The sequence below is a fragment of the Marmota marmota genome, unplaced genomic scaffold (assembly GCF_001458135.2).
Source record: "Marmota marmota marmota unplaced genomic scaffold, marMar, whole genome shotgun sequence".
Taxonomy (NCBI): domain Eukaryota; kingdom Metazoa; phylum Chordata; class Mammalia; order Rodentia; family Sciuridae; genus Marmota; species Marmota marmota.
In genome coordinates this window covers 2,932,534-2,959,157 of record NW_025999929.1, presented here as the reverse complement: position 1 = coordinate 2,959,157, position 26,624 = coordinate 2,932,534, and the positions used below count along the sequence as shown (strand labels likewise).

The 26,624-nt window shown below is 40.0% G+C and overlaps 1 pseudogene; it reads left to right on the top strand.

The window, feature by feature from the left end:
- The first annotated feature begins 14,146 nt into the window (after positions 1-14,146).
- Positions 14,147-23,357, top strand: LOC107159536 (annotated as a pseudogene).
- Positions 23,358-26,624: the final 3,267 nt, after the last annotated feature.

Here is a 26,624-nt window from a genome sequence, read left to right as displayed (position 1 = left end):
TCTTTCCTGCAGGCGCGGGCGGTGGCTCTGCTCTCTCTTTATTCCAATTGGGGTGTTGTGGCTACCAAGCCGGCAGGTCACTGGGCCTGTTCTGGGCGCTGGCGGCGGCTCTGTTCTGCCCCTACTCCAATTGGGGTGACAAGTGTACCACGCCGGCAGGCCACCGGGCCTGATCCGCTGGTCGGTTGCAGGTTTGCCTACCCTGCAGGCGCGGGCGGCGGCTCTACTCTGCCCCTACTCCAAATGGGGTGACGTGTCTCTCGTACCGGCAGGCAACTGGGCCTGTCCCGCTGGTCGGTCGCAGATCTGCCCACCTTTCGGGCACGGGTGGAGGCTCTGCTCTGCCCCTACTCCAATTGGGGTGTCGTGACTACCCCACCTGCAGGACGCTGTGCCTGTTCCTGGCACGGGTGGCGACTCTGCTCTGCCCCTACTCCAATTAGGGTGGTGTGTGTACCACGCCGGCAGGCTCCTGGGCCTGATCCCCAGAAACAATACTCTTATTTCACTTATTTATTTTTATGTGGTACTGAGGATCGAACCCAGGATCTCGCACGTGCGAGACAAGTGCTCTATCGCTGAATCACAACCCCAGCCCACTATTTCCATGTTTAACATATTTTGTGAACTTCTAAACATCTACAAACACAAGATGTTTCAAATAAGGATTTAAGTTTGTTCACTATGTACACAGTAGTGTTGAATAAATTGTGCACACGTAACAATGGTTATATGGGAGAATGTTTTCTAAGTCAGATTGTTCTGGCCTAAAATTCTTCAGTTCTTCCTCTTCTTTCTCCTTTGTCCCATGTGATATATGCACAGTGTGTAACAACACTCAGAGGTGAAGTTACAATTTCACTTCCAATAGTTATTTTCAGAAAATACCTTCCTATAAATTTTAACACAAAGTGTACACAATGTGTTAGTTTAATATCTCTAGTTTTGTCAAACACTGGCAACCTCTTTCCCATCTAGAGTCTCACTATTATAAAATTAGGACTCCTTTGTCCAGGATATACACAATATATATTGTAAAGCAAAGTTAAATGAAATGCACCTTCCAGGGCAAGGGATGAGATGAAACTTTCTAGCACATTCTAACAAGACAGCTTGTGCAGCTTCTTTCCTCCCACTTCCCCCAGCCCAGTGAACAAGTACAGACAGTAAACTCTTCAGAGGTGGTTTAACAATTCCAAACACAGTTTATAAAAGCTATTTTCAAAAACTTTCATTCTAATACTTCTACTTTTAAATGTATTAAGCACTTCTAAATATATAGAAAAACTAGATACTCCTCCTAAAAACATGTCCTTGATGGACACAGCACTGGTAAATAAAATTGCACATGGAGTAATGGTTATAATCTGAGGCATCTTCTTGTATGACTATTTTGTCCTTGAACCTTTCCCTTCTCACTTCCTTCTCTCTATTTTCAGTTCAGTGGACAATACAGGCATATGTAAGGCCTAAAGATGGTTGAACATTTTTTTTGTCCAAAAGTAATTTTCAGAGGACAAGCTTCCTTGTGAATTGCAACACAAAATGTATGAACTGTGCTCATTTAACTAACAACTTGGTCATACACTGGCAATTACTTTATACCTACAGACTAGATATTGCAAATCTGGACTCGTTTGTCCACTATATAAACTATGTACACAGCTAAACAAAATGCATACATCATAAAGCAAACTGATGTCTGAAAATGTCCATGTGTGAACACAATAACATATTACCTTTTGCAATTGTTCCCTCCCACGTCCTCCACATCACTGAATAGGTAAAGACAGTACTATACTGCTCACAGAGATGGTTTAAGAGTTCCATTCCCAAAAGGATATTTCATACGAAGTTTAGCAAAAAGATATTTCAACATGATATTTTACTACCTCTACATTTACCATACATTGCACCACTAAACATCTAACAGACTAGATTTTAGAATAGAAACTCAATTTGTCCACTTTGTCCACTATGCACAGGAAAGTCTGGAATAAACTGCATACATGTAGCAATAGTTCTAATTTGAAAATGTCTTCAAAATATGAGCCTTCTGGCCACTCACCCACCCAATGGGCTACAATGTTCAAAGTTAGAGAAGATAATCCTTCCAAGAATTTTAACACATAGCATACAAAATTTGTTTACTAATTTGACTTTTGTCATCATTGGCAACCTTTTTAACATCTAAAAAAATGAGATGTAGATTAGGACTCATTTGTTCTTTCTGTACACAAAGTAAAACAAAACGCATAGACACAAGGAACAACTCTGGCCTCATCATAGTCACATTGGCAGGGTCCTCCTGAGGACAAGCATGCAACTGTGTCCTACTCAACAGGGGGTTTGGCTATTGCCCCCTCTCCCCCCCAAAATTTTTTTCTTAAGAATTTTAATTAAAAGATATTACCAAATGTGTTTTGTTTTACCATTTCTACTTTTAATGCAATTTAGGCATCTAAGAACAGTCTAGATATTTTTTTAACGTACTTAGCATTATTAACTGTATATACAGTATTGAGAAATGAGATGAGCACACAATACAATGTTTGCCATATGAATATGTTTTCCTTATAACCAGTCTGGCACAGGACCTCCTCCTCCTTCTCAGGGTTAAAGTATCTCCATGTCCTCTATCCCACTGACCCAATGTGGACACGTGTGGTTCCTAGAGGTGATCTAACAACTCCATTTTAAAGTCACTCCTGAAAACATTCCGGAGTTTTTGAAACAAATGGCCATTTATGAGACGTTATTTTCTTGCTCTGTCATATCTCGGCAACCTCCTGACATCTGGAATGTCCAGATGTAGCAAAGCTTTTAAAAGGTTGGGGGGCAACTTGTGAGCAGCCTTTTCCTGTTACATACACAGGCCTCCTACAAAGGGGCCACTAACTCTTCCCAAGGAGAGTGGGCATCTCCCATTGGCCACTGTATATTCCCCTGTCCTTTAGGGTCGAAGGAAGAGGCACCGCCCAAGGGACGCTAAGAGCTCCACCAACCTTCCTCAAGGCTCTTCACTCACCTTCCAGGGCAGTTAAGGCTTTGCCTTGTGCGACAAGGTGCGGTCCCTGGGAGCCAGCACAGAGTGGTCACCAAGGCACCTGGTCTGCACAGCTCTCCTGCCTAGTGCGTGGCAGAGCTCTCAGGGGTCCACTCACCTTCTCCGCCCTCAAAACTCCAGATACTCTCCATGAATTCAGAACCATCCACCTCACGCCACGCCCGTCACGCCACGCCCCTCACGCCACGCCCCTCAAAGTCTCCAAGCTCTTAGAAGCAGCTTGTGCTGGGAAGGCCAGGATTGGGCCAGTAGGCCTGCAGTCCAAAGGGTGCTGGGTCCCACGGGTCTTGCCACCATCAGGTCATCCAGATGGAGGTGAGTCTCCAAGCTCTTTCAAGGACTGAGCCAGCCAGTGCAGGCCTGAGGAAACTCCTCCTGAGAGACTTTTAAAAAAAGGAAATAATATAAAGGAAAGAAAAGAAAAAATTTCCATCACTTGTTGAAACTTCAATTTTACAAGGATGGGGAGCCAATCTTAAGACACCTGGGTCTCTGGGGGACTGTTCATATCCAAACCACAGATAGAGGTATACTAGTTGGCAAACTGCTCATTTTTCAGTAGTTTGATTTTTATTTCATGTTTTCAGGAGACATACAATATAGATGATTCTTAAACTGAGTTTAAAGTGGGCCATGTAGACATGTGCACACCAGGTCAAAGAGGTGTCCCATGTGGGGGAAAACTGAGTATGGTTACTTTGTGTCCCTGTGAAAATCCCAGTGACCCATCTTGCCATTATGAGCCCTGAGCAATAGGTCTCTGTGTGGTTTCCAGCTGAGCTCAAGTCTATCCACCTAAAAGCAATGGAAGAGGTTCCAATTTACAATTATTATATGTTGATTATTCCTTACCTGAAATTCTTAAGCCCAGAAGTCTTAAGAATTACAGATATTTTCCTGATTTTAGAATATTTTCTTATACACAATGAAGTGTGTTGGGGATGGGACACAAGTCTAAAAATGAAAATCAATTCTTGCATGAATATCTTATGCACTTAGCCTAAAGGTAATTTTATAGGATATTTTCTAATAATTTTGTGCAAGAAACAGTATTAATGTACATTAAATCATCAGATTTGTGGTACCATATTGATGCTTAAATAGTTTTGGAATTTGGAAAATCTCAAGGTTTCAGAGAGAGAATGCTCAAACTATAGTACTGGCTAAATACCATTTGTCTTCAGTGAGCCTGTGTATGTAGAGTGTCTCATAGTGGAATTGTTGGTCAGAACAAATATTGATGAGGCCTATGAGAGAATTCCAAATATATCAGAACACTATCCTTTATGCTGAAGCAAAAGCCCAGTGTGGAGCCAATAATTAATGAACATGAATCTTGGAAGAGAAGGTAGGGGTTGAGCAAGTCTGTTTTCCAAACATTAATGGACATTTGAAGCCCTATGAGCTTAGTTGTGTCCTCCAGCATTCATATGTTGAAGTCTAGTGTGTAGTACCTCAGGAAGTGACTGTATTTGGACATAAGGTCTTTAGAGAGGTGATTAAGTTTAAATGACGTCAGCAGGATGGATTCTCATCCAGTATAACTTCTTTTTAAGAAGAGAAAATTGGACATAGAACAATAGAAAGGAAAGACCATGCATAGACACATCAGGAAGGCTACAAACCTAGGAGAGAACCATGGAAATGGGAAAATAAACAAGGAGAGAAATGAATTACAGTAGATGGGGTAGAGAGAGAAGATGGGAGGAGAGGGGAGGGGGGATAGTAGAGGATAGGAAAGGTAGCAGAATACAACAGTTACTAATAGGGCATTATGTAAAAATGTGGATGTGTAACCGATGTGATTCTGCAGTCTGTATTTGGGGTAAAAATGGGAGTTCACAACCCACTTGAATCTAATGTATGAAATATGATATGTCAAGAGCTTTGTAATGTTTTGAACAACCAATAAAAAAAAATCTTTCCTCACAGCCTTTAGAAGGAACTCTGTGAACACCTTGATCTCAGACTTCCAGCCTCAAAAACTTTGAGATGAGAAAATTTTGTTACCTAAGCCAGCATCTAGTCTGTGCTGCTTTGTTGTGGCAACCCTAGGAAACTTAACCATGATTCTCCTGGGCTTTTGTGAAAATGCAAGTTCTCATTTGGTAGGTCTGGGGTTTAGCCTGAGTTTTTTCACTGCACAGGATGCTAAAATAGGGGCTCTCTGATTTACCTGGTTTCTCCTATGAGATCAACAGTCTTTGCCACAAGACAAATATGAGATCTGCCATAGCTACTTAAGAGAATTAGGAGAGGCTGAGGATAGAGTTAATGTCTGGGAAGCTGTCACTGTAACGCTGTATGTGTGAAGGCCCAGGTGATGAGGGGAAAGGAAGGTACAAGTGGAAGCCTCCTCTCTCTCTTTCTTCCTTCTGTATGAGTGGAATGAATGTAAATCTCAGAGGACTTTAAGACAGCTCCCTGGCAGGCAGTTGGCCTGTTGTGTGGTGGCAAACAGGGATACTGAAGCAATGACCTTTGCTATTTCTTCTGTTCCATCCCCAGAAGCATGCCTCCATTCCTGTTCAGAGGATCACTCATCTCTTCCTCTTCAACAGGCAGGTATTTGATCTGCCTATTCAACAGGCAGATATTTGTCTCTCCTCTCCAAACTAGTTTTCCACTTACAGTGACATGTGCTACATCACTGCACATTGAGTATATATGGGTATATACATTACATGGATATAATATAAATATAATCAATGGTTTTAATTTTTTGAAATTAAAAGATAAACATCTGAAACAAGTTTAGAGCAAGTAATTCTTTTTAAAAATCCATGATGCTATCAGGCATTCTTACTGCTGTTTTACTATTTCCCATAAGATTACAGGGAATGGGGAGGCACAAATATTTGCAGAGAATCTTGGTGTGTTTATAAGAAAAAAAGTCTATAGACTGTGTGAGAGCTCACCATCCACTTGTATAGGAGCCTGGAGTTGGGTAATCAGTGTGTGCGGGAGGAGATGTGGTGTTGTCTGGACCTGACTTTTTCCAGATAGAAAAAAAAAACACATGTGAGAATTTCAGAGTCTAGAAAAATCCAGAAAAGATGACTAAATAAAGTTTGATTTTTTTTCCTTTGCTGGATAAAGAGAAAAGTATAAACTCAAAGTTTATCTTTACCGTTTAGGAATGACTGGCGCTTTGGGGGAAACCAGGGCTGATTATGTTGGAATGTGGACTTAGATATCACAGTGAACAGAAGGTCCAAGGGAAGCAGAACAGGACAAGATTTGTTGCTGGCCACCTTTCCTTTTCTCCACTGGGAAAATCCTGTGGTGGGTTCTCTTCTCCATGTAGAGGTATGACTCCTATTCATAAGTCCTTCTCCCTTCTGAATACCTTGCATTAATTTAAATTTTAGAGGTTCAAATTCATGCAGCAGGTAGTTTGTAAATGTCAATACTGAGCATTATGTAAGGTGTAAATCAAAGAAGGTTTGGCCCATTTGGAGCATTGGGGTGCTTCTGAGTGGCTCTGACAATACCTACATACCACACTTCCCAGGCTATGCCCAATAATGTGGGCATTCTCAGGAGATTCTCAGGGATTCCTGGAGCAGCAGGGGCTCTGATGAGATGCTTATAAATACTTTAGGTATAATTACACTACAACTCATGTGTATATGAAGTTGATAGGGAACAGAGAGATGTGAGCAGTGGGATCATGACGTTAAGGGAATAATTCTATTGTGTGTGTCCGCAATACCAACTTCCAAGTGCTTTATTTTTAAAAAAGCAATTTGCCTCCAGTTCTGCCTGGCCTAATTTGTCTGAATTTGTTACACTCCTCAGAATACTATCTGTTATCTGTAGGAGAAATACAGGCAGGAAATGCCAATAAAGGTTCCCTGAAGGGGAGCATTTGTGATCCTTATAAAGACCAGTTTGCAGAACTCAGGGAGATAAGGATCATTCCCCCTAACCATGACATTTGGACCAAAGAAGTGACCTGGAATTGTCATTGTGGGGACTTTAAAATCTGATGTCATCTTGTTTTCAGTGAAAAGTCAAGAGATGGACCTGGGTGGGACTTTCTATAAACTTCCCTGGGATGGCATGAAAAGAGTGCCACCCTTCTTTCCTGAGAGAAACCCCTCACACAAGACAGACTGTCTTCTTTTCCCTTTTTCTATGCCTTCTAATGAACTCATACCTGTTACTCTGAGACACATGCCTGAAATCTTTCTGGCACAATTGTAAGAGTTGGGGTTTGAAGAGGAGGACTCTGAGACTGCCTCAGCTTCTCAGCAAGCCAGTGTTCTGTAACAACATCTTCCAAAAGAGTTCCTGTTAATCCTCACATGGTGCTGGTGATAGTTTCACATTTCTGTTACTGCATAGGATAAACTACTTGTTATCCTAGCATAGCAGCTACTCCTTCTCATTGCTCATTAGGAACTGTGGCTGTCTTCTCTGACTTCTACTTTTTCTTCACCATTCTTGACAAATCTCTTTGTGGTGATTTTTATGTCATTTATTAGTTTTGCAGAAGCTGATATGAATTTGAAGTTGCCATTCCATGCCTCCAAGTGACATGGAAGCAAACAAATGAAGCTCCTGTCTAAACCAAGTGAAATATAGGCTGTATCATATCCAGAAAACCCATGTACAAATGGTCTTAATCCCCTGAAAGCAGAGAAAAAAACAGCCACAACATGGCCTCTGTTTTCCAAGGCAGCCTTTTTGTTCCCCACAAAATTCTCAAATGGCCTTCAAATAAATATAACAAAAAAATGGGTCCCTTCCACCAAAATATTGCCTGAAGTCATCATCTGGATTTAGGACTATAAATTCAAATTCAAATGGACTATGAAAATGATTTCCACCATGTCCTTCTTTGCCACATTTGACATACATGTCTCATTTTCAGCATCTGAAAAATTCCTCATATGTCTCAGCCACTTTTTGGAATTTGCTCTCTGGGTCCTCTTTATTCTCAGGGTTTTTATCTGAATGACACATTAGTGCCATTTTCTGACATGCCTTCTGGATACCCGTGGGTGAGTTATGTCTCGGCACACCTGAAACTTCATAGCAACACATTGTTTTAACAAATAGTTGGCACATGTTTGAGGTCTCTGGCACAGGCAGCAGGAAGGACAAAAGAGAACAGTGGACCTCCTTGTTCTCCTCATGGCTCGTCCCACTTTCCTCTCTGTTCCTCCTTATTTTTCATCATCTATAAATTACTTATAGACAGCTTGGATGATTACAATGATTTGTATTAGGTGCAAGACCATAATAAATATCCTACATATTTTCTCATATCCTTTCTATTTTAAAAAATATATTGCTGAAAATGGTGTTGTGGAGATAAAAGTTGGGTACATTTTGAAGCTTCTCCCAAGCTGGTCTCCAAAATGTTGTGCCAATTTTCACTCCCATGGACACTACCATTCACACTACTAACAGGGGCCTGACTTAATTTTTATGAACTGAGCTGCACAGTGTCTGCTCCTGGCTCTTATTTTAGACTCACAGTTCACAACCTGGTAAACAAGTCATTTATAATACAGCTTTCACTCAAAATGTACCAAGCTAGACCATGTTCCCCCTTAGACCACATTCATTTTAGGGGACACACATTCTAAGCACTTAGAGAAGACAGGCAAGTGGATCTGGCAAAAAACAAATCCACAGAACTCCAAAGCTTGTAACTGAAAGTTTTTAATTCATTTTTTCTCTAATTTTTAAAACATGTTCTTAAAATTTTATTAAGTATAATTGACATGATAAGCATTTAAATGTATAATCTCATGAATTTCAACATTGTATTCTCCTGTAAAACCATCACCACCATCAAGATAACGAGAATTTTATTACACACAAAACATTCCTCCTTTGAAATCCCTTTGTTTAACTTTCTGTATATTACTCCACTCACATACTTTCAGAAATCATGCAACTGTCACAGGATAAGCCTTAAAAATCTCCCCAGCAGGAAGAAGGGGACCTCAACTCAGCTCAGGCAGGTTCTTGACTTACACCACAGAAAGAAGTTTCAGGATCCATCAAAAGACAAATGTGGAAGAACAACCTCACACATGACTGAGTCACACTCCCCGGCTGGGTGCTGAGGCACTCAGTCACAGAAATGTGGCAGAGCTTTCCCCACCCTTCTTGGGTTCAAGGGTCGGTGTCTCCTGCATGGCTGTGTCTTGCTACAGCCCTATGGGTAAAGCTACTCTCACCTTTTCCTTTAAAATATAAGCCCTTGCCCTGTTTAGGATAGAATCTTCCATGGAAGTGCCTTGTGTATGTCCCCTTCTCTTACTGTGCCCTTGAGTGTGGCCTACCCAGGTGTCAGTCAACCTGCTGACAGTGGACATCAGGAAGATAGACTCAGCCCCCTAAAACCTGACCCCTTGCCTCATTTGAATAGCTTCTCCTCAATAAAAGGAGTCAGCCTGTGCTCTCACTCTGTCTCTTCCTATGGACATTTAAGGTCAGAGGAGCCATCACAGTGACCCCAATGAAAAAGATATTTGTGTCTCTTGTGGTTATTTCATGCAGCCCAGTTAGCCCAGTTCAACTGGAGTAAACCCTGAGCCTTTTAGTCTCAAGAACAGAAACCCAGCATACAAACAAGTAGAAAATGATTTAGGAAAGCAAGAAGATTTATTGCTTTCCTAAATAAAAAGCAATAAATAGAGCAGGATACACACCCAAAGGGGGAAGGAATGTAAGTGCTCCAAACTGAGGCATGCATTGGATTTTTAGGTTCCTTCTTTTATAATTTTACAGAATTTTGTTTCTCATTGTATTTTTATCATCACACATAAGAAATATTTTTATTAGATTTTGTAATTATATATATTTTGTACTTGCATATGAGGAAAAGACCATTCTTTCTCCCCTGAATTGCAATTGCAACTTGGCCAAAAATGAATGGATCATTTATAATGGGGCTATTTCTCTGATATTTGCATTGCACTGGGACTCTGTCAGCAAGTAGGTCATAACCAGATAAGAACACTTGATCCCTTATCAGAAATGTGACCCAAAGTAAACTGCCCTTTTTTTCCATAGCAAACACAGTCTGTTATTGTGTTATTAACAACAGAAGTTGGACTAAGACATGGTACACAGTACAACTGGTGCAGAGGCATCTAAATGGTTCAAACATCAGGTCATCATTAATCCCAGAGGCCACTATTAGAACATGTCATTCTCTGAAAAAGAACAAATGAGGTTTGAACCCAGAAGAAGGGTGTTTTTAGTCTGTAGAACTGCTCAATCTTGAGAAAGAGTCTGCAGTTAATCTACCAAATCTAGTTATTTCAAGTCCAGTTAAGGGAGCTTAAATAGAAAATGTGAAAGAAGTAGTTTCCTTAACATGTAAAGTTGGTAGAAAAAGAGATACCCACTCTAGGAAGAGCATCCTAAGTGCATGAGTGGGGAAAAGATGGGTCCATCAGTCTGTCTCACAGAGATGGTACAGTCACCTGACATGTTACATAGTGGATAAATATTTTAACCCTGGGAAAATTTAGAACTCACCCAGAGATGAGGAAGTAACCAGAACTCATGTAATTAAAAATTTGGTGTTCAAAAACTCAACAGTAAAATAAATACTAACCCAACATAAAATTAGGCAAAAGCATTTGAATGGGCATTTCTTTGATAAAGATATTTAATAGACCAATAAGAACATGAGAAGAATCTCGCCATAATGACAAATCAGGGAAATACAATTGTGAAAGCTTTAGTGAAACATCATAATAGCAACAATCAGATGATATACATGGAGAAACTAAAACTATCATTGCTAGTGGACATTTAGATTTGTGCAGTAGCTTTGCAAATCAGTTTGGTATTTCCACCGGAAGATAAATTCAGAGTTATCATATGAACAAGAAATTTCATGCTTAGGTCTATATTCAAGGTAAATTCAAGAAAATATGTCTACACAAGAATTTTACACAAATGTTCAAAACAACGTTATTCTTAACAGACAGATGATGGAAAGGACTCACTGCCTACCAAATGATGAAATTTAAAAATGAACATATATGCACTCGATATTATTATGGATATTTTTCCAACACAAAAAGAGATAAATATCTTGAACCAACGAGGATAAACCTTAAAAATATCAGGTTAGTAAAATAAGGAAGTAAACAAAATACCTCATATTGTATGATTCCTTATATTAAATGCTCTCAATAAGCAAATACATAGAGAAAAATAAGGATTACTCATTGCCAGGACTTGGAGGAGAGAGAGAGGAGGGAATGAAAAATAATTATAAATGAGTATCCCATTTGTTTTTGTTTTTTTTTTAATTTTTTATTGTTGGTTATTCAAAACATTACATAGTTCTTGATATATCATATTTCACCCTTTGATTCAAGTGGGTTATGAGCTCCCATTTTTACCCCATATACAGATTACAGAATCACATCAGTTACACATCCATTGATTTACATATTGCCATACTAGTGTCTGTTGTGTTCTGCTGCCTTTCCTATCCTCTACTATCCCCCCCTCCCCTCCCCTCCCCTCTTCTCTCTCTACCCCCTCTACTCCCATTTGTTTTTGAAGTGATGTAAATATTCTGGACTCAGACAGTGGTGCAGTTGTACAGTTCTGTGAATATCCTGAATTGTAGGATTTAAAGGGGTGAATATTGTTAAACCATAATTTTGAGATGGAGAGATCTCTGAAATACATGGATTTATCAAGCTGTGCATGTTGCTAGCCTGGTCCTAGGGCAAATTCCCTAAGTCACTAGCAGCATTGTCATGTAGCATCTAGAAAAATGTCCAATGGATCTAAGGATATTTTGTCATAAAGATCCTGGGAGCAGGAGGTGCAGATTACTTTCATCAAATATACAATGGATAGAGAGAAGAGGGATATGACCTGGGATAGGAAGAGAGTCAGTAAAGACATGTTTCTGTAGCCTCTTGGTTGGTTGAGTCTACAAGCACAATAAAATTTTGTCTAGATGGCTGATCTTAAAAACATGGGAAAGAAATATACTGCAGTTATTTTCTTCTTTTTGGTTTACCTTGAAACTATCAGTTAAACTTTTATCTTTCTTTCCTCCATCCTTCTGGTAACTGAATTTAGAATGTCTCAGATTCCTTCTCTTATTATTATGGTGTATGCATATTCATCTTTTAACAAGCATTATTTATCTGTTTTTTTTTTGTTCATTTATTTATTTTAGTATACAGGGAATAAAGCCACAGACACCTAACCGATGAACTGCATCCCCAGACATTTTCATTTTTTTATTGAGTCAGGGACTTGCTAACTGGCTGAGGCTGGGTTCTAACTCTAGATCCTCCTAAGGATCCTCCTAAGGACTTGCTAACTGGCTGAGGCTGGGTTCTAACTCTAGATCTCTGCCTTCCTAGCTGCTGGGATTATAGGCATGTGCCAGAAAATATAGGTGTTATTTTAAAAAATGGCATGGCACCTTCAGTGAAAAAAATTTAAAGCACTTATCCTCAGGGTCATCTAAATGTAGGGTTACCACCTAAGAATGTGTGCCTGATAAATGTTTTGCCTCACCCTAATTCAGGCACTCAGGAGAGAAAACTAATTTTCATTAATATGAAAAAAAGACAGGTATCTGCTGATGAGCACACTTGAGGTCCTGAGCCATTTTGATTCAGTCTCTGATTCTGTCACATTGTCAATGAGGAGTAGGACTGCTTATAAACCAGTTCCAGTCTAAGCACAAGAAGTTGGAAAAGAGTTCAGCTGCTCAGATTTAGGACAACTGTGTTCTCTATGAGGGTGCCAGACTGGTAATAATGAGTGGTGGAGAAACTGGAAAACAAAGATTTTATTTTTGTTTTTGTGGTACTGGGGATTAAGCCCAGGACCTTGCACATATGAGGCAAGCACAGTACCACTAAATTATATACACAGCCCTTGGAAACAACATTTTTAAAAATTTGTTTTTAAATAATTATGAGTGCACAGTAATTATGCAAAAAAATTATTTAATTGTAGCAATTTCATACATGCATGTAAAGTACTCTAACTGAATCCACCCTACCTGTAACATATTCTTGTCCCCCTTGTACTCTTCCCTCTCTGTTACCTTCCGAATTAATTCATCTTCAAATTTTATGTCACTTTCTATTATTCCCTAGATTCCACATATGAAAGAAAACATGAGATACTTGTTTTTCTGAGATTTATTTTCCATAACATGATGTTTTCCAGTTTCATCCATTTTCCTGCAAATCACATATCCTTCCTTTTTATGGTAAATAAAACTCTACTGTACACATATACTTACTACATTTTTCTTTTGATGAATTTATCTGCTAATGACACCTACGCTGATTCCATAACTTGGCTTTTGTGAACAGTGCTGGGACAAACATGGGTATGCAGTTGTGTCTGTACTATGCTGACTTTGATTCCTTCACATGGACACAGAGAAGAGTGGTATAACTGGATCATGTGGTAGGTAGCACTACCTTTAGTTCCTGAGGAAACTCCTTACCATTTTCCATAGTGATGGGGCTAATTTGCATTCACACCAACAGCACATAAGGTAAGTAGACACATTCCGGCACCCTCATAGAGAACACAGGTGTCCTAAATCTGAATCCCACCTTTGTGTCACACAGGAGGCTCAGAATACAGAAATATAGGACTTTCCTCCCCTAAAATCTCAGCCTATCATTCTGTATTTTCTTTCTGCCAGTAGGGAAGCCCATAGTTGTAGGTTTTGTGCCCTTCCCCAGTCCCCACTGTGTTTTTCCCAGGGGACTTTGCAGCCTGCCTTTGATTGTCAGTTTCAGAGTACTTTCACTCTCAGAATCCTCTAGAAAATGTGCTTTGCCCAACTCCACCCCAGGGTCTCCCTTGGTGTTCCAATGGAAACCAGTGGGTGACAGAGGCCAGGCTAGGGGAGCAAGAGCAAGAGGATTAGTGACCTATCTCTGGGCAGGGAGAAGACCCAATCCCCTGCCATAACCCAGGTCACACTGGATTTTTTCCCTGGGGCAGTGACTTGCTGATTGGAAGGCAGGAATTCCCACAGCCAAACAGGCCTGATAAAAGGCCTCTGGGAGTGCAGAGGCCCCAGAGGCACAGCTGTGGATCCTGGTCCTGTGATTCAGAAGTCAGTACCAGGCTAGCAGCACTGAGACCTGAGGGAGAGACTGTGTGGAAGGTGGCAGGTGAGGACTTCTCTGTGCAGGGGCTGAAGTGACAGTGGACCAAGGCAAGTTTTAGAAACCCCAGGCCACCACTGGGAGAAGGGATGCCAGAGGCTGAGATGAAAAAAGATAATCTAAAAAGTCAGTGTTATTGCTGTGTTTAGAAAACAGCTTCTTGGGAGATCATGGGGGTTATTGGTATAGAGGGATCTTGCTTAGGACTGGTCTCAGAGAAGGGGAGAGAGATTTCAAGAAGGCAAAGGTGCTGCACAGCCTCCTGGCTTCTCTGCTTGCCTCTTGGCTGCCCGTGGCTGGCCCTGGACCTCACCATAGTGGGTGTTTGTGCTCCAACACCACTCCCACCTACTGGCCTTATTTTCTCACCTCTCCTCTCTCCTTAGGGATCCTTAACTTTCTCTGTGCTTTTAAAATCTCTAGTACCCAATTCTAAACCAAAGCAGCCTTTATTTATCTGAGATTTCCCCCTAATTGATAGAGCTCTTGCTGTTTCCTGGGCATGTTTGCAGGTGCTTAGAATCAGGATGCCAGGCACCTTTCCTATAGAGAGCAGCCAGTCTTATGGGCCCAACAATCAATGAGACAAGGAATTACAATAAGGAGGGATGAGTCAGGTTGGGGGGAGGAGGGAGCTCTAGACTAGGACATCAGAGGCCTCCTGGTGCTGAGCCTAGGAGACAGCAATGAGTGATTGGAGCCTGGTGACAGGGATGGGGTAGGGAGCCTTTTAAGTTGGACATCACTGTTTGCCAAGGCTCAGAGATGATTGGGGGGGGGGGTCAGGGTGGATAGAGGTGGAGGTTGTGACAGAGGAGAAATACAGCAATGGATAGGGCCAGGCAGGTGAGATGCCATTTACAAAACACATTTTGAGCTTATCCTTAGGGCCACTACCAATTTAAGGGAGGGCTCATAGGTCAAGATAGCACTTCCCTTTCAGTATTCTGTGTGTCTATCCATCTGGGTTCCTGATGTGGGGGAGCCTATGTTCTGAGGCTCCCCAGCCAACTTGATTTGCATTTTAGTGAACAGGGGCTGATAGTACTGGGGATCTCAGGGTCAGGGAGTTCAGAGGCTCTGCAGAGGAGACATGTGGTTTGTACTAGGCACAGGATGACAGAGGCTGGAGAAGTGGAGTGGGATAGAATGATTTGGGAGGGAGCTGAGGCAGGCTTGGACATAGGTTTGGGGGAATCTTTGAGAACTGGGAAGTTGTAAGGGTGATTTGCTGATTGGAAGCCAGGAATTCCAATTCCCAGGATCTAAGGCCCTCCCCTGGTGAGGGAAGGTCTCACTGCATAGAACTGCCCCATGGTGTTTACACTCCACTGTCTCTGGCTTCAAGCAGCACCTTGTTCTGGCTTTGACTACTCACTCTTCTTTCTTTGACCTGTCAACTTCTGTTCTCCTCAGCATGCTTTTCTGCTCTTCCTTTCCTAAACAGTTTGATGTTCTACAGACACCAGCCCCTTCCTCACATGTCTAATCTACTCCCACGGCTTTCACTGGTACTCAGAAATTTTCTGAATTCACAAGAAAAATGAAAGCCAAGCAGAGAGCACACACAGTGTCCTCAGCCCCATTTCATTGTGTTTCTCTGTCTTCTTTGCCCCCAGACCCTGAATCATGGATTCTCTTTCAAAAGCAAATGGCACCTTTGCCATCCAGGTTTTGAAGATGCTGTGTCAAGACAGACCTTCACAAAATGTGTTTTTTTCTCCCCTGAGCATCTCCTCTGCCTTGGCCATGGTCCTCCTGGGGGCAAAGGGGAACACCAAAGACCAGATGGCTCGGGTAAGCTTTCCTATCAACAAGAAGGAGGGACTGGTCTGCAAGGCTTGTCTCCTATTCCCTCCTTGAGTTTTTTCAGAACTTTTGAGGAAGGAGGGGTGAGCCTGGACCATTTCAGGGAGGGGGTACAGGAGGAAGGGAGGGAGAGAGCTGAGGAGTTTCCTCCAGTGAGATGTTGTGGGGCTTGCTTGCAGGGGTTACTGTGTAATCTCTTTTTCATTAATAACATTCCTTGTATTTGTAATTTTTTTCTTACAATGTCTCCCTATATTGGTAGATACGTGTGCTTTTTTTGAAAGGATCAGTTCTTGAACTAATTGAGCATTTTGTGCTTTTCTCTAAACTCCTCAGAATTTTTTCTCACCCTTTTCTAAAATTGTGCATTAGGAGTTTTGTTATGTCATTATTTCCTTTGTAACATTAAGATAATTGATTGTGTTTAGCTATTTTTTTATCATATTTTTGGTTTGATAATACAACATTTATATTATTTTCTAAATTAAGTAATTATTGAGAATCATTCTTTAGAAGAAAAGAAACATTTTTAGTGTTTACCTCATTGAGAATTGTCAAGGTCAGTGTGGAAACTCTCTTCAACTGCTGCTGCTAGCATGAAGGACTTAGGGATGTCTCCCCAGGTACAGCCACTCCACTGCCCCCTCCTTCTGTTTCAGTCTTGTCAGGGAGAGGAGCCTTCCAGTGACACCAATATAAAAATGGACATCCTACTAAAGGCTATGTACGGGGCATCCCTATAATGAAAACAAAATGTGGGTTGTAGAGAGAACCTGAACCATGCAAGGACTCATTCACCTCATCAAGAAGTTCCTTAAACTTGTGGCCTTGGAACAGTTGTTAGCTTATAGGAAATAGTCCATTTCTGTCCCCCAGATGAGGGATGTTTGGGCAGTGATGGTAAACTGGTCCTACATTACTGCAAATCTCAGGCCTGGGCATGAGCCACAGAGGAAAAACAACTTGCTACTCAAAATGGTGTTTCACAGGGGGAAATGGCTCCAAGAATTTCTAATGCTTGCTGTGAAAAGAGACTTAACAGATATGAGCTACTTAGCAAATGTCCACTGTGACTCATGTTTATGCATAAGAAAACATCTGTAGAGTGAATAGACTAACAAAAATATGATTATGTTAATACCCAAATATTCACAAAAGATTGCCATTACGTTATGCCTGTTGCTCCTGCCTGTTACTACTGTTGTTCCAGATCTGCCTCCAAGGTTGAAAAGACTGAAACTACATAAACCTGTATTACCACTTTTCAAAATGATTCAAATTGGTTACTTCTGGAATTGGCATTCTGACAATTTCTTTCATGGTAAAAATTTATTTAGTAAAAGGTCTTTTTGTTTTTAACTTCTTCAGGAAACTTCAGTTTGTGTGGGATATAAGATGTTTATATTTTTTTCTGTTGAATTAACTTGTCAAACCAAGTCTCATTGACCTCTTAGCTGAATGCCTTATATAGTCCTGTAGAGGGCAATCCAGCTGATACAAAGTTTTGGCAATTTGGTTGTACATCTTTACCAGGTGATAAGCCTTTTCTTGTTATCTTCTGGCTAATATTTACCAAAGAAAGCAGGTATTTTGACCAACTGGAAGACTGAGAAAATATATGTTGTTAAATTTAATTATGTTGGGAAATGGAAGTAATTTTACAAATTCTAGAAAAATTAGTTTTATAGCTGTTTTCAATACTGTCATTTAAGATTGTGTCCCAAAGTTGTGCTGTTCTGTCACTTATTTATACAATGTCAAATGCTAGTGCTGAGTAATCCGAAAGAGAAAAATAGACAAGATGTTAGTTATTTGATTGATACATAGGAGAGTTATTTCTTTAGTAATTCTTTTAAATAATTAGTTAGTAGGTTAATTTCCATGTTGTTGGTATTTTATTTGTAGTGTTGTTGATTTTTTATTTCCATCACTAATGTTATTGAATATAAATTGTGTCATTTGTGTATTTCAGAGTCAAATGAAACTCTTCTTGTGATGTAATATGACACCTTTATTGAAATATAAAGCATCATATAATATACATATATTATCTCTCTCTAGGGTACTGGGCTTATTTTTTAATTAATTTTTAATTTGTTTTAATTATACATGACAGTAGAATGCATTTATTCACTTTGATATAGCATATATAGATGAGATATAATTTCTCATTTTTCTGAGTGTAAATGTTGTAGAATCATATTGGTTATTCAGTCACATATATACATAAAGTAATAATGTCTGTTTTATTCTACTATCTTTCCTATCCCCACATCCAATCCCCTCCCTCCCATCACTTCCCTCTACATAACCTAAGGTAACACTATTCTTCTCTAGTGCCCCCAGCCTTATTGTGAATTAGGATCTTCATATTAGAGAAAACATTCAAACTTTGATTTTGGGGGGATTGGATTGTTTTGCCTATCATGATATTCTCCAACTCCATCCATTTACTGAAAAATGCCATAATTATCTGAGATGAGAATGGAAACCCCTGCTTTTTTATGAATCCATGAGTGATAAGCTTTTTTCCCATCATTTCACCTTCAGCCTGTGGATCTTTGTCCATAAGGCAAATCTCTTGAGGACAGCATATTGTTGGGGCTTGCTTTTTAATCCAATCTGCCAATCTACGTCTTTTCATTGATGAGGTTAGGCCATTAACATTCAGGATTATTATTGATATATGATTTGTGTTCCCTGTCATTTTTATGTATTTCTGGGTTTTGATTTGTTTTAGTTGCCCCTGGGTTGAATGTTCCTTTAGTGCAGGGTACTGTTCAAGAACTGATTTATTCTTATTAATCATATTGCTCATTTTTTACTCTTATTTCCTTTTAAATATCATTATGATGATTGCATTCCTGTCCAAATGTTTGTTTGGATTTTTAGTTTTTTGAACTGCATTTTCTTTGTAAATAAATAGAGGCAAGTTATTTTAATATTTGAACTGCATTACTTTGTACATAAATAGAGACAAGTTATTCTCTATTTCTGACAAATTTATGGTGTCCATAGGATGTAGTACTTACCAATAGTCCCTTATCTGAACCTCTCTTGCCCCTTTCATTTTTTTTCTATTGTTCATCTATAAACTATGCAGAGAGCTCTGTGCAGGTGCCAAACCCGTATTTTTACTCAGGAGTTTCCTGGCCCCTCTCTCCACCTATCCCACCAGTGTCACTTTTCACTGACAATCAACTTCCTCTCAAAGGATAAATTTATGCAGTATTTGAGGAAAAAAAGCTTGCAAATTATTGTGGAGATCAACAGCAAAACTGAGAGAATTTTGTTGCATTCCTTCATAGGCACTGTCTTTAAACACAGAGGAAGACATCCATGAGGGCTTCCAGGTGCTTCTCAACCAAGTTAACAACCCTGGGTCAAAGTACTTGCTTACAACAGCCAACAGGCTCTTTGGAGAGAAGAACTGTGATTTCTTCTCAGTAAGTTGAATCAGCAGAAGAACAAAAGTTTTATTTATAATACCTGGTGATATACAACACAGAAAAGAGACTCTAGAGACCAGGAAGTATGGCATATTTGGGAGGCTGTGGCAAGAGGATGGAGAGTTAGAGACTAGCTTGGACAACCTAGTTACACCCTGGTCTCAAGAACAAAATGAACTGCCTTGGGACATAGCTCAGTGGTACAGCATTTGCCTAGCATGCTCAAGGACCTGAGCTCAATCCCCAATACTAAAAAAATGAGCAAAAACAAAAACAAAAGAACAATATTTGAGAGAACTTGAGAAACTCACAGTAAACTATTTTTAGTAAAAACCCAATTCTACAATCATAACTTATATTATTTCAATTTACGCAATGTCTCAAATATCATTTATTAACTCTGATTTTTCAGGGCTCAGAAAATATCTCTTACAAACTAAAATGTTTCACCATCAAGTAGCTTAAGATTTGATCATGTTTTTAATTTTAAGAAAAGCCTAAAGCTAGCATTCAGAATGCTTTGAAGCTCACTGTCATTTTATTGAGCAACCTGGCCACCTGAACTATTTCTCTCCAAAGACATTTAAGGAGTCCTGTCTTCAGTTCTACCACTCGGAGCTGGAGCTGCTGTCCTTTATCAAAGATTCAGAGAAGTCCAGGGAGCATATAAATGCTTGGGTCTCAAAAGAAACGAAAGGTCAGAATTATCAGTTATTTCATTCTCTTCCCACCCCACATCTGTTCTCCTCTCTTCTCTCCTCTACCTCTCCTCATCACTGCTAATGTCAGTAGTGTTGCAGAACCATCAGAGCAAGGTTGCCTGGCTGAGCCTCTTGGTGCCTGTGAACCTTAGTGTCTCATAGAAGATCTGATCAATGCTCAGGTTTTCAAACCCAGACAATTAATGCTGTCGATTGTTCCAGGGCCAGAGTGGCTAATGCAAGTATAAAAAGAAACTCATAGGTCAGATTTCCCATATAATACTTTACATGTCACTGGTCTGTATTGTTCACACAGCAGGTGATTCTCATCTATGGGAACAGATCAATGGCCAAATCTTCCCAAGTCATGCCCTTGGCCCTCTTCTTCCTGGAGTCAGTTTGGACTTCACTTCTGCCACTTTTACATGTTAAGATGACTTCTCCTACTTCTTTTTTCCTATCTCTCATTTAAGTGCCCTTCATCAGACTTGAGAAGCCTAGATTTGATTAGTCAACTACAGAGCCTCTCTGAGAACTGATCCATTCCACAGATTGAAAACACCCTGCTTGTGAGGTTAAAACATACTCATTTCTGTTTTAGAGTATGAAAAGCTCTAACCTTGGTTCTAAAGATCAATAATGGTTTGATGTTTTAACCATTCAGGCACTAACACACCACTAGGAATGTCCCTATTTCAGCTAACAAATGAGATAGTAAAAAATAGAGGAAGTACATTCCACTATTTCTTCTTGGAATCTTTTCTTCTTGTGCCCTCTAGAGGCAGCAAATTAGCAGGGATGCTCTTAGTTCCTTGGAACCATAGCACTTGATATACAGGGAAAGAAGGACAAACCTTCACCTACCCAAATCATTATCTGTTCCAGGGATTCCAGGCACCAGGAGGGTGCAATCATAAAATCTCTTCTGTAGTCTCCAGAAACTCCTCCTATGTCCCTGCTCTGGAGCTATTAAATTCCGGCTGCCTCTGGAATGTTGCCAGGTAGCTGTACAATGTTAGAACTGGACCTGACCACAGGGCCTTAGACCTGACACTGCTCTTACCCACAGCAGGTAATGTCAGCTCCTACCCAGCCCCTCTCTCCTTTGCTGCTTGTCTTCTTCTCCAACCTGTTGTCAAATTTCTGCTTTGTACCAACCTGCTTTCCTACAGTGACTTAGAAGTCTTTCACCATCATCAACTTGGTAGCTATTCCAATGTCTGTCATCATGAATACCACTCATAGCTGGGATTTTTGACTTTTATACCTATCATCCAAACTCAGCACATTTGAAAACAGAATGTTTGGATCTCCAAGACATTGTGTCATGAATATTCACCACATATTCAGAAGAACCAACTGATAGAGTTTGTGCTTGTCTTGAAAGGTAAAATTCCAGAGATGCTACCAGTGAACTCGATTGATGAACTGGTCAGGCTGGTTCTTGTCAATGCCATCTACTTCCAAGGAATGTGGGACAAGCCATTTGACAAATCATGCACGGAAGAAATGGCTTTCAAAGTAAACCAGGTAGGGAGAGACTTTCAAAAATTATGCTATTCTGATGAAAAAAATTGAATAGAAAATTTAAATTTGTAAAGGTATATGTGGTTAATCATAATTTCAAACTTATAATCTCTTTTAATGAATTATAAACTCATTGAAAAAAATGATGCACATAAATAATACTTGCTGTCTATTATGTTTTATATCCTATTAGCACTCTAACTGCCTCTGATGAACTCTCATACATGTATTGGTTTAATATCATTCTGGACACAAATATCTTCCTATAGACATAAGTTGCTTACATAGAAAGCAAAAAGAAGATATATATATATACATAAATACATACACACACACATATCTTTTTTGCCCCTTTTCATACTGTTATAAATATTGTGCTCATGTAGTCATTCTTCTCAGGAGGAGGAAAGGACAGTGCAGATGATGTGGCAGGAAGACAATTTTAACTACATCTACATCAGTGAGTTCCAGACAAAGTTGGTGGAACTGCCCTACGCTGGCAAGACACTGAGCATGATCATCCTGCTCCCAGATGAGGACCTTAGTGTGGTGAGTCAGGAGGGGCTGCACACCTGTGAACTCAGAAATTCAGTGGGAAGAATTGGGTACACCCAGTGCCTTTCTTTCACAGTATCTCCAACCCAAAGCCCAAATGGCCCAGCCCTGTCCTCCTTGATTCCTTGTGGTATGATCCTTATTGCAAGAGAGTTAACAGTCCTCTCAAGGGTGACAGTGCACTGTGATGACCTAAAGGGTCTCTGTACAGAGCAGCTCCCATAGGCTTTCCCTCTCTTCAGGTCCGTAACTGTGATGATGAGTTTCCACAAACAGTGTCTCATTCCACCTTAGACAGATGTCCCTGTCCTGGAGAGGCTCACACTGAGAGCCCTTCCTTTCCCAGTCTCTTTTGCTTGCTAGCAATGGTTTATTGTGTTAAAACTAAGCCTCCTTCAAACCAATAAATACCATTAGAAAAGCACCACTGACACATCTAGAGGATTTTCACAAATAAACATGTTTTGCTAGTGGATGGATAAGGAGGGGCAGCCACAGTCTTCCTGCAGGGAAATCACATATGGGATTGCACGTGGTGTGGTGAACAAGTCAGAGCTCTCACAAGCTTCTGGGCAGCTGAAGGAGCTACCCATCCTGTGTGGGCAGTCAACATTGAATGTTCAAGGAAATGTCTGTGTGTCCATAGATACGTGGCATAGTCTGAATATGAACTTGTGATTCTGGTCTTTCAGGTGGAAAATAACCTTACTTTTGAGAAATTCATAGCCTGGACCAAGGCAGCCTCTTTGCAGAATATTGGATTAGAAGTTCTCCTTTCGAGATTTAAACTGCAGGAGGATTACGACATGCAGTCTGTGCTTCAGCGTTTGGGAATGGTTGATGCCTTCCAACATGGCCAGGCTGATTTCTCTGGAATGTCAACTGAGACAGACCTGTGTCTATCCAAAGTTGTGCACAAGAGTGTCATGGAGGTGAATGAAGAAGGCACTGAGGCTGCAGCAGCTGACATAGATGAAGTGTTTGACTGCACATCATGGTCACCAAAGTTCTGTGCTGACCACCCCTTCCTTTTCTTCATCAGGCATAACAAACCAACACTCTTCTGTTCTGTGGCAGGTTCTCATGTCCCTAAGGGTTGTAATTCCCCTCCATGGAGAATTTCCATCATTCCATGTCCCCCAATTCCCTTTACAGTTCACAAGGATGGGCCTTTAGGTGAACACCAAGTAGAAAAATGAGGGCAGAGTCCTAAGCCTTCTGAACCACTTGCAAGTGTGATCTCATGATGCACCACACTGAGCTGTCCCCATACTGCCCACTCATTTGTACCACAGAACTAGGTCATGGCCAATAGACTGTCCTGATTCCCTGTTGTACTTAGGATGTGTGCAGTACAGAGGCCATATGATAGCTTGCAAACTTTCCCTTAGATGGCCCCAAACACATTTCCCACTCATTCCACATGCAATTCCTGCTTTTCTGGAACTTCAAACTTGTCACACAGCTGCCTTAGCCTAAATGCCTCAATAATAATAAATGCTGGTATATACTGTTACTACCATTCTAGAGAAAACAAATTTTAGTCTGGAGGTGTGTCTCAGTTGTTCAGCAATTGTCTAGCACATGTGAGGCATTGGGTTAGACCCTCAACACCACATAAAAAATAAAATAAATAAAATAAAAATATTATGTCCATCTATAACTAAAAGAAAAAACCTTTAATGCATATTTTAATTTGGTCTCTCATTACCATTCACCATTCACCATATATGTTCTGCATTGCAATAGATAATAGGAACACAAGGAGACAGAGTCATGGTCCTTTGACACCTGCTCTTTAATGTGTTTTCCCAATTTATACAGTGTTTATGACAACCAGATTGCACATTTGAATAGCTTTGAACTACCATGTAGCCCCCTTGCAGCTAGGACACCTTGCCTGGTGGTGTTGCAAATCTCTACCTCCAACCCAAACAGTTAAATGCCATTAGTCCTTTAAGGTTCTGTTCAAATGTTATCTTCTTCAAGACATTTTCCCATTTTTCATAATCAGATGTAAATCTTTGAACTTTCACAATAACTGCCGATGATAGTTGCATTGCTTATTTAGTAATCATTTTTATTATTTGTCTTTTGACTAGGCCTTAAAATCTTTACAATTTGTGATTATATTCTACATGATATAGTGCAGTAATAAATAATTTGATCATATATGATCTCTGTAGTATGTATGCAACTAAATAAAGAATAGTAACTTTGCCCATTGCTAATAAAACAAAGAGACTGCATATAGATAGAAACAAGTCAGTCATTAGCTTCACAATTTGCCTAGAAATGATCTATAAATGCATTTTCCACTGACTACTTACCATAAAATATAAAGAGGGAGTTAAAGAAAAATTTCTTTGTTGGTTCCTATCATATGAAAGATGTTATATTCTATTTTAGCAGGGCCAGTATATGGAAAATAAGGAAATTAAATGTTATTACAAAAATGAAGATTCTGTATAAAGAGGGTACTAAATGAGAATAATATATATGTTAAGAATCCAAAACAAAAAAATCAGTTGTTTTTAAAGTGCTCTAGGTGAATTGTAAGCATATAGGGTTTTATTCCCATGTGTATTTTTAAACAATGGAAGTGTCAAAAATTAGGGTCAACTGTGTTAGACTAAATGACTTTATTGTATAGGCTGCATGGAATACGACTGTATTATACTTATCATAGAGAAGCATAGTTTGCATCATATTATGGCAGGTTATACTCAATGAAAACCTTCCAGAGTCCTTTTATTTTAGAATATCCTGTAAACAACTAGAGCACCAGAGCATGATTGTACAACACTACATGTTCCCTTGAAAAAACTGAAGAGGAATTTTGAATAATAATTTTAAAAAGGAAAAGAAAATGTAGAAAGGTACTTAGAGCTCTTACTTTCTAAGTACAGAATCCCCTGCCCAATTCAAGGCATCTTAATCTCCATCAAGAACAACAACAACAAAATAAGTTTTGTAGTGCTGTTAAATCTATCATTATAAATACAACTGGTGCAAATTGGTCAAACAGAGTCAACAAACACATGAGTATTTGGGGAACATTCCATATCCAAATGACAATAGTCATATGAACAAATGACCCTGGCTTGATTCAGCTTCTCGTGAATATAATTTTTATTCAACTCTCATTTTGTAAGTCAATAAGTATATATTACCATATTATTCTCTCATAAGTAGAATTCATTGTAAGTAGACATCTCAAAAATTAGATAATTTAAATAAGTTGGTAAGATAAAATTCAGAATGTCTAAAATTAGCCAGGAGCAGTGGCTCACACCTGTAATCCCAGTAGCTCTAGAAAATGAGGCAGGAGGTTTTGAGTTCAAAATCAGCCATAGCAAAATCAAGACACTAAGCAACTCAGGAAGATGCTGTCTCAAATAAGAAAGTAGGGCTGGAGATGTGGCTCAGTGGCCAAGTGCCATTGAGTTCACTCCCTGGTACCCCTCTCCAATAAATAAATAAGTTAATAAAATGTCTAAAATTGTTAACATTTTTTTCCCAGATTGCTGGCCATTCAGGATTATATTTATCTCTGTTAGGTGTTTAAGATGCAATGTCCATTGCTTTCTCTTTTATATATAAACTTTTAGGTTTGACAAAGAAATAATTTGTTAATTATGCTGGTCTGATATCTTGGTTTTCATAGTAATTTAAAAATGGGCAAATTAGGTAAATATAAGAAAGTAAAAGTTTATAAATGGGGACAAAACATCTGAATCATTTATATATTACAACAATGACAAATCAATTGCTAAATGTGTCGCGACCCCTCGCCGGCAAGGGAAAACACGACACAGGATTCTTCTTTCAGCAGTTTATTCAGGCCTTGAGTCATGTATCATCTTCTAGCACCCGCCTGCTGCCACACCCAAGCACAGCTTAATAAAGCCCCCCGCGTCCCAATCCCAAGCCGCCACGTGGATCTCTCTCATAGGGTGGTAAGGGATTGCGCGCCAACTCTCCATAAAAGGAGTTGTTTATCACAGGCCACAGTAGAAGCCGGCGCCATCTTCTAATGGCGGCCACGGTCTATAAGAATGGCTTACCACAGTTCCCCCTTCTATTTTATATAACAATGCAGGCGAAAGTAGAGGTCCTATCCCACTGTGCAGAAGTGGCTGCAATGTATGGTTCAGTCCTAAGGAGGCGCCTTCCCCAGACCTGATCCCATATCAGCCGACGCCTTTTTTCGTAAGGCGGGGTGTGGACGTCAAACCCGCATGCAATAGGACATGCTTTCCTTGAGGTCCGTTGAGGGATCACTCAAGTGCAGTACCTTGCCTCGCATCCTGCATCGTGACGACGGCAAGAAGTAGGATAACACAGGTAGCCTGGTAAA